Below are 8,836 nucleotides of genomic sequence, written 5' to 3'. Positions count from 1 at the left end.
AGTCAATTAGGGAACTTAAGGATGCAATGGAAAGTATCAGCAACAGGTTAGACCATGCAGAAGAAAGAATTTCAGAGGTAGAAGACAAAGTTTTTGAGATAACTCAGACAGTAAAAGAGGAAGAAAAGAAGAGAGAGAAAGCAGAACGTTCCCTGTCAGAATTATGGGACTTTATGAAGTGTTCCAACATATGAGTTATATGAATTCCAGAAGGGGAAGAAGAATGCCCCAGAGGAATGGAAGCCATACTAGAGAATATTATAAAAGAAAATTTCCCAAATATCACCAAAGATTCTGACACACTGCTTTCAGAGGGCTATCGGACCACAGGTCGCCTCAACTCTAACCGAGCTTCTCCAAGACACATTGTGATGAACCTGTCCAAAGTCAAGACCAAAGAAAAGATTCTGCAAGCTGCCAGGAGTAAGCGCCAGTTGACCTACAGGGGCAAATCCATCAGAGTGACCACAGACTTCTCTAATGAAACATTCAAAGCAAGAAGACTCTGGTCATCTAACTTTAATCTACTTAAACAGAACAATTTCCAGCCCAGAATTCTGTACCCTGCTAAGCTAAGCTTCAAAATTGATGGAGAAATCAAATCATTTACAGATATACAAACATTGAGGAAATTCGCCACAACAAGACCAGCTCTATAGGAAATACTTCAACCTGTTCTGCACACTGACCACCACAATGGATCAGCAGCAAAGTAAGAACTTAGAAATTAAAGGACAGAACCTAACCTCCACACTGATGCAAAAGATAAAACTAACCAATGGACTCTCACAAAATATGACGAATAGAATACTACCACACTGGCCTTAGTGTGTGTCACACTTTATGGGGGCAAGACATGATTGCAAGAGGGACTTTACCTAACAATTGCAATCAGTGTAACTGGCTTATTGTACCCTCAATGAATCCCCAACAATAAAAAAAAAAAAAAGAAAAATTAAAAAAAAAAAAAAAAAAGAATACTACCACACTTATCAATTATCTCAATAAATGTTAATGGCTTGAATTCCCCACTGAAGAGACATAGATTGGTTGACTGGATTAAAAAACACAAGCCATCCATTTGCTGTCTGCAAGAAACACACCTGGCTTCAAAAGACAAATTCAAGCTCCGAGTCAAGGGTTGGAAGACAATTTTTCAGGCAAATGGAATTCAGAAGAAAAGAGGAGTTGCAATCTTATTTTCAGATACATGTGGATTTAAAGCAACTAAAGTCAAAAAAGACAAAGATGGTCACTTTATATTGGTCAAGGGAAAAATACAACAAGAAGACATTTCAATTCTAAATATTTATGCACCAATTTAAATGCTCCCAGATTCTTGAAACAGACCTTACTCAGTCTGAGCAATATGATATCTGATAATACCATAATAACAGGGGACCTTAACACTCCTCTTACAGAGCTGGACAGATCCTGGAAACAGAAATTAAACAAGGATATAAGAGATTTAAATGAGACCCTAGAACAACTGTGCTTGATAGATGCATATAGAACACTCCATCCCAAAGATAAAGAATATACATTCTTCTCATCACCCCATGGAACATTCTCCAAAATTGATCGTATATTGGGACACAAAACAAATATCAACAGAATCAAAAGCATTGAAATTTTACCTTGTATCTTCTCAGACCATAAGGCAGTAAAGGTGGAACTCAACTCTAACAAAAATGCTCGACCCCACCCAAAGGCATGGAAATTAAACAATCTTCTGTTGAATAACAGATGGGTGCAGGAAGAAATAAAACAGGAAATCATTAACTTCCTTGAGCATAACAACAATGAAGACACAAGCTACCAAAACCTGTGGGATACTGCAAGCAGTTTTGAGAGGAAAATTCATCGCTTTAGATGCCTACATTCGAAAAACAGAAAGAGAGCACATCAACAATCTCACAAGAGATCATATGGAATTGGAAAAAGAAGAACAATCTAAGCCTAAACTCAGTAGAAGAAAAGAAATATGCAAAATCAAATCAGAGATGAATGAAATTGAAAACAAAAGAATCATTCAGAAAATTAATGAAACAAGGAGTTGGTTTTTTGAAAAAATAAATGAAATAGATAAACCATTGGCCAGACTAATGAGGAATAGAAAAGTAAAATCTCTAGTAACCTCAATCAGAAATGATAAAGGGGAAATAACAACTGATCCCACAGAGATACAAGAGATCATCTCTGAATACTACCAGAAACTCTATGCCCAGAAATTTGACAATGTGAAAGAAATGGATCAATATTTGGAATCACACCCTCTCCCTAGACTTAGCCAGGAAGAAATAGAGCTCCTGAACAGACCGATTTCAAGCACTGAGATCAAAGAAAGAATAAAAAGTCTTCCAACCAAAAAATGCCCTGGTCCAGATGGCTTCACTCCAGAATTCTATCAAACCTTCAAGGAAGAGCTGATTCCTGTACTGCAGAAATTATTCCAAAAAATTGAGGAAGAAGGAATCTTCCCCAACACATTCTATGAAGCAAACATCACCCTGATACCAAAACCAGGAAAAGACCCAAACAAAAAGGAGAATTTCAGACCAATCTCACTCATGAATATAGATGCAAAAATTCTGAACAAAATCCTAGCCAATAGATTACAGCTTATCATCAAAAAAGTCATTCATCATAATCAAGTAGGCTTCATCCCAGGGATGCAAGGCTGGTTTAACATATGCAAGTCCATAAACGTTATCCACCATATTAACAGAGGCAAAAATAAAGATCACATGATCCTCTCAATAGATGCAGAAAAAGCATTTGATAAAATCCAGCATCCTTTTCTAATTAGAACACTGAAGAGTATAGGCATAGGTGGCACATTTCTAAAACTGATTGAAGCTATCTATGACAAACCCACAGCCAATATTTTACTGAATGGAGTAAAACTGAAAGCTTTTCCTCTTAGAACTGGAACCAGACAAGGTTGTCCTCTGTCACCTTTACTATTCAACGTAGTGCTGGAAGTTCTAGACAATACAATTAGGCAAGACAAGGAAATAAAGGGAATCCAAATGGGAGCAGAGGAGGTCAAACTCTCCCTCTTTGCTGACAACATGATCTTATACTTAGAGAACCCCAAAGACTCAACCACAAAACTCCTAGAAGTCATCAAAAAATACAGTAATGTTTCAGGATATAAGATCAATGTCCACAAGTCAGTAGCCTTTGTGTACACCAATAACAGTCAAGATGAGAAGCTAATTAAGGACACAACTCCCTTCACCATAGTTTCAAAGAAAATGAAATACCTAGGAATATACCTAACAAAGGAGGTGAAGGACCTCTATAAAGAAAACTATGAAATCCTCAGAAAGAAAATAGCAGAGGATATTAAAAAATGGAAGAACATACCATGCTCATGGATGGGAAGAATCAACATTGTTAAAATGTCTATACTTCCCAAAGCAATCTACCTATTCAATGCCATTCCTATCAAAATACCAACATCGTACTTTCAAGATTTGGAAAAAATGATTCTGCGTTTTGTATGGAACCGGAAAAAACCCCGTATAGCTAAGGCAGTTCTCTGTAACAAAAATAAAGCTGGGGGCATCAGCATACCAGATTTTAGTCTATACTACAAAGCCATAGTGCTCAAGACAGCATGGTACTGGCACAAAAACAGAGACATAGACACTTGGAATAGAATTGAAAACCAAGAAATGAAACTAACATCTTACAACCACCTAATCTTTGATAAACCAAACAAGAACATACCTTGGGGAAAAGACTCCCTATTCAATAAATGGTGTTGGGAGAACTGGATGTCTACATGTAAAAGACTGAAACTGGACCCACACCTTTCCCCACTCACAAAAATTGATTCAAGATGGATAAAGGACTTAAATTTAAGGCAGGAAACTATAAAAATCCTCCAAGAAAGCATAAGAAAACACTGGAAGATATTGGCCTGGGGAAAGACTTCATGAAGAAGACTGCCATGGCAATTGCAACAACAACAAAAATAAACAAATGGGACTTCATTAAACTGAAAAGCTTCTGTACAGCTAAGGAGACAATAACCAAAGCAAAGAGACAACCTACACAATGGGAAAGGATATTTGCATATTTTCAATCAGACAAAAGCTTGATAACCAGGATCTATAGAGAACTCAAATTAATCCACATGAAAAAAGCCAACAATCCCATATATCAATGGGCAAGAGACATGAATAGATCTTTCTCTAAAGACGACAGACGAATGGCTAACAAACACATGAAAAAATGTTCATCATCTCTATATATTAGAGAAATGCAAATCAAAACAACCCTGAGATAGCATCTAACCCCAGTGAGAATGGCCCACATCACAAAATCTCAAAACTGCAGATGCTGGCGTGGATGTGGAGAGAAGGGAACACTTTTACACTGCTGGTGGGACTGCAAACTAGTACAACCTTTCTGGAAGGAAGTATGGAGAAACCTCAAAGCACTCAACCTAGACCTCCCATTTGATCCTGCAATCTCATTACTGGGCATCTACCCAGAAGGAAAAAAATCCTTTTATCATAAGGACACTTTTACTAGACTGTTTATTGAAGCTCAATTTACAATCACCAAAATATGGAAACAGCCTAAATGCCCACCAACCCAGGAATTGATTAACAAGCTGTGGTATAAGTATACCATGGAATACTATTTAGCCATTTAAAAAAATGGAGACTTTACATCCTTCGTATTAACCTGGATGGAAGTGGAAGACATTATTCTTAGTAAAGCATCACAAGAATGGAGAAGCATGAATCCTATGTACTCAATTTTGATATGAGGACAATTAATGACAATTATGGTTATGGGGGGGGAAGCAGAAAGAGGGAAAGAGCGAGGGGGGTGGGGCCTTGGTGTGTGTCACACTTTATGGTGTCAAGACATGATTGCAAGAGGGACTTTGCCTAACAATTGCAATCAGTGTAACGTGGCTTATTGTACCCTCAATGAATCCCCAACAATAAAAAAAAAAGAGTTTGGGAGTGTTCAAAAGCTTTGTCTTCAATGTCAGAAATTCTTTCTTCTGCTTGCTCCACTCTGTTACTGAGGGATTCTACCATATTTTTCAGATCTTTGTGGGCTGCAAATTCTTGCTTCAATGTGTCAAAATCTTTGGTCGTTTTGTCTTGAAATTCATTGAATTCTTGAGTCAACTTTTGAATTGCTCCTCAAATTTCTAATTCCAACTTTTGAATTGCTCCTCGAATTTCTAATTCCAACTTTTGAATTCCTCCTCCAATTTCTAATTCCAACTTTTCCTGCATTGTATTAATCTTGTTTGCAATCCAAATTCTGAATTCAATTTCTGACATCTCAGCCATCTGTTTATGAATGGGATCTTCAGTTATGTCTGCCATAGCTTTCCTTGGGCGGGGGGGATTGATCTACTCTGGTTATTCATGTTACCAGAGTTTTTTCGCTGATTCTGCCCCATGATTATTTTACACCGTTTGACTAGATGAGTGAATAAAGAAAAGTTGGGTTCGGGGCTCCAGGAGTAGTGATTAACCAGCCCTTTGCCCAAAAGCTGGGACTGGTGTCTGTACCTTTTCCCTTGGAGCTTTGCCGAGGACCTGTACAGTGCTACAGCCTGAGAAACTGGGGACTTGCTTGGTGTGGTGGAGCTAAGTGGCTCTGTTTTGTTTTCAGCTGGTCTCTGTCCAACCCTAGTGAAACAGTTACTCTGGGTTAAAGTCTCAGCTGTGGAGAAATACCAGCAATTATGTCGCCCTGCCCCCTATAGGCACCATTTAGAAAGGAAAATCAAACCTTCCTACAACCACACACCCTGGACACCACTTGAATAGTCCTTGGGTGATTGGCTAAGTTCAAAATGTCCAAATCAATTGCCTCAGTCAGCACCTGTCTCAGGTGGGAGAGTTTAAAAGGTCTCTGGCAACTAGATCGCTGGAGTCTCCTGATAACTCAAATATGACTTGCTCCAGTGCTCTGTGAGGTCAGGAGGACCCACCCAGCAAATAGATTAGTCTGGGAAGGTTGATGCCTCCTTCCCCACCTTGCACCTCTGTCACACCCAGTCACTGATAACCCCACAGGGCTGTGACCCAGTTGCCTCCAATGAGCAGATACTCCAGGGGGTTGCACCTGCCTGAATCACAAGGAGATCTATATCTCCTCAGCCAGGCCACTGCTCTCTGCCACTATCCAGCAGGGGGAGGTGAGGCCTAACACCCTTGAGTGTTTAATGGAGGCTGGGGCTGTTCACTCAGTTCCAGCCCAACCCCTGATCGATGTTAATGACAGAACAGAACAACTTTGCAGAATTTGTTTCTATCCCCGCTAAATTTCCCTGCAGAAGAGAAGCTGTTTTGAGTTCACAGAACCTGTGCCTCAGGCCCTGTCTTTGCTGATGTCCAGTCTCAGCTGTAGTTTGCATTCACAGCATGGTTACCTGTCAGTTCCAGCCTCTGCCTGCCCTCCTTTGTTTAGGCTGATGATCCCCTGGGCCAGGTGTGTCTTAGGCTCAGTAAAGCCATTCTCTGGGTCAGCCCTGCCTAGGAATCAGCCGGCTCTGTGTGTGCATTTTCTAGTCCCCATGCTCCACCCAGGCCGTTACCACCTCAGACAAACCCTTTACTCACAGGGCCTGCATTTCTGTCCCAGATCTGTTCTGCCAGTGGTTGCCACCTGAGAAGATGCCCAGCCTCCTCTGGGTGCCCAGAGAGACAGGGGGTGTGACTCTGGAATATCCAGGGTTGAGCCCTGTAGTTGCCAAAAATGGCTGCTGCTCTGCACCTCGGGGCACTGCCACTCTTGTGTGGTTCCCTCTCAGCCAACTGTCCTCTCCTCACTCCCATGCCACAGAATCAGCACTGACCAGCAGCAGTCCAGGCCCTGTCCACACCTCTCGAGAAATCACCCAAAATTGGGGACAGGCCTCCAGACCTCAGTGTGACAGGGGAGGGGAGTGCTGGGAGCTCAGAATTGCAGGTAGAGAATATATACAGTTTTACACAGTTTTATGCCTGGCAGGAGAGCACCATGGTACCCTAGTAGAGGCTCTGTGTGTGCCGCTCTGTGTGTGCCGTAGGTCCAGTTTTTAGAGGGTCTTTCCCGTGGAGTTTAATGGGAGGACTTTTGAACTCTGCTCATTTGTTTATGGGGTACTCTGAGCTGTTCTCATGGGGGAGGGGACTCCTGTCCACTTGGTGATGGATTTTGTACCTTTTGTTTGTATCCTTGGGGTCACAGCTCGCCTCAGCAGGGTCGATGTTCCTTCTTCAACCTTCTCTCTTGTCACAGCTCTAATCTGACAGGTTACTTGCTAAATTTCTGTCTTTTAACTCTCTGGACAGGAGCCTCTGTGGAAAGCTGGCTTCAGTCAGTCATCTTGTCTCTGCCCCACTCCACACATTTTTTTTGTTTAAAGATGTTTTATTTCAAAAAAACAAAACAAAACAATGGTGGGCTCTGGGAACAGGGTTAGTCCATTCAGGCCATCAGTGTCCTGGTGGTGATTTCGTCCTTCTCAATGATATGGACAAAAACTCCTATGCCTGACACTGCATCTCGGTCCACAGCATTCAGCATGGCTTGGGAGATGGTTTCAAACAGGTGTTCTGGATCCATGTTAGGCTCCCAGAGGGGTTCACATATCCCATTTGTTCAGCACAGGTGCAGCCGACCACAAAGTCATCAGTCACCATGGGGCAGCCGATGAGGTTTAGCGAGCAAATGAAGGGCTTAAATGTCTTCATGTCCAACTCAGCAATGACTGACTCCGTGTAGCAGGTACCACACCATTTCTCATACAAGAGGCTGGCCACAATACTCATGAGGGTATAAGGTTTGATCTGCCAACCTTCCTTCAACTCATAGAGGTTCAGCCAGAACTTGAGGAGCTGGGTAACAGTCTGGACATCAGTGGAAAGCCTGCCAGACTGATGTACAAATGATCACCCATGAGAAAGATCTTCTGGAATTCCATGGTCACCATCTGAGCTTGGATCCTGAAGCGCCTGTCTACAACGATAGCCACACAGTTCTTCCCCTTCATGGCCATGATGGCCCCTTCTTTATAGGACATAATAGACACATTTGCAGTGTCATAGGACCCTTGATCTCTGGTGCAAGTCTGGTAAACTTGTTCCAGCATACACACATTTTAATAGCCCATTGGTGTTCTGATAAATCAGTTGTCAAAAAAAAAAAGTCCTGATTCCTCACATTTGCCAATGTCTGTGGTGTAAATATTCCCACCATGGCCAATTTCAAGCTGCCAATGACAACCAGCAATAGTTAATAATCAGCTCTCACTAGCAACTATTCTGAAATACACTCTCCCATGAGTATTTCAAAGTGCCTGTGACTGAGGAAGTCTTAATGCCAAGCCTCAGTCTGCTTATTGTTAGTTATAATCTTTTGCTCCCAGCCTTCTTGACTTTCTCCAGCTTTGTTGTGGATACAACCCTGGAGCCTACCATGAGAGGCAGAAGGCAGAACCACACCTAGAAAGAGCCAGGCTGCAGATCAGAAGCAGGCAAACAGCAGAATACAAGACAAGGTGATGAAAGCCATGATTGAGAAACAAGACCAGCAGCCAAGAGCAAGGGGGAATCTAATTCCAGACACAAAGAGAGGGCCTGAGCAACTGAGGAGACACAAGTAGCTAAGTAAAGGGTGATCAAGTGAGGTTGGCAAGGCATAGGCTGGGACATAGACAGATCGAAGCACAACCACTTTCCCCACCTCTTTACTTGCTATGCATCTGCGGGAAGTGTGTTTAAATTCTCTGTGCCACGGTTCCCTGTCCTGTGAATGTGAACAATGGTATCATCACGTAAAGGAATAAATGACAAGAGAGAAT

General features: G+C 41.8%; 1 pseudogene; it reads right to left on the bottom strand.

The window, feature by feature from the left end:
* Positions 1 to 7,461: 7,461 nt before the first annotated feature.
* LOC128598472 (proteasome subunit beta type-3-like) lies at positions 7,462 to 8,125 on the bottom strand (annotated as a pseudogene).
* Between the last annotated feature and the right edge of the window lie 711 nt (positions 8,126 to 8,836).

The sequence above is a fragment of the Nycticebus coucang genome, chromosome 2 (assembly GCF_027406575.1).
Source record: "Nycticebus coucang isolate mNycCou1 chromosome 2, mNycCou1.pri, whole genome shotgun sequence".
NCBI classification, from domain to species: Eukaryota; Metazoa; Chordata; class Mammalia; order Primates; family Lorisidae; genus Nycticebus; species Nycticebus coucang.
The sequence above is the reverse complement of the archived record's forward strand: the minus strand, read 5'-3'. Positions and strand labels throughout refer to the sequence as shown.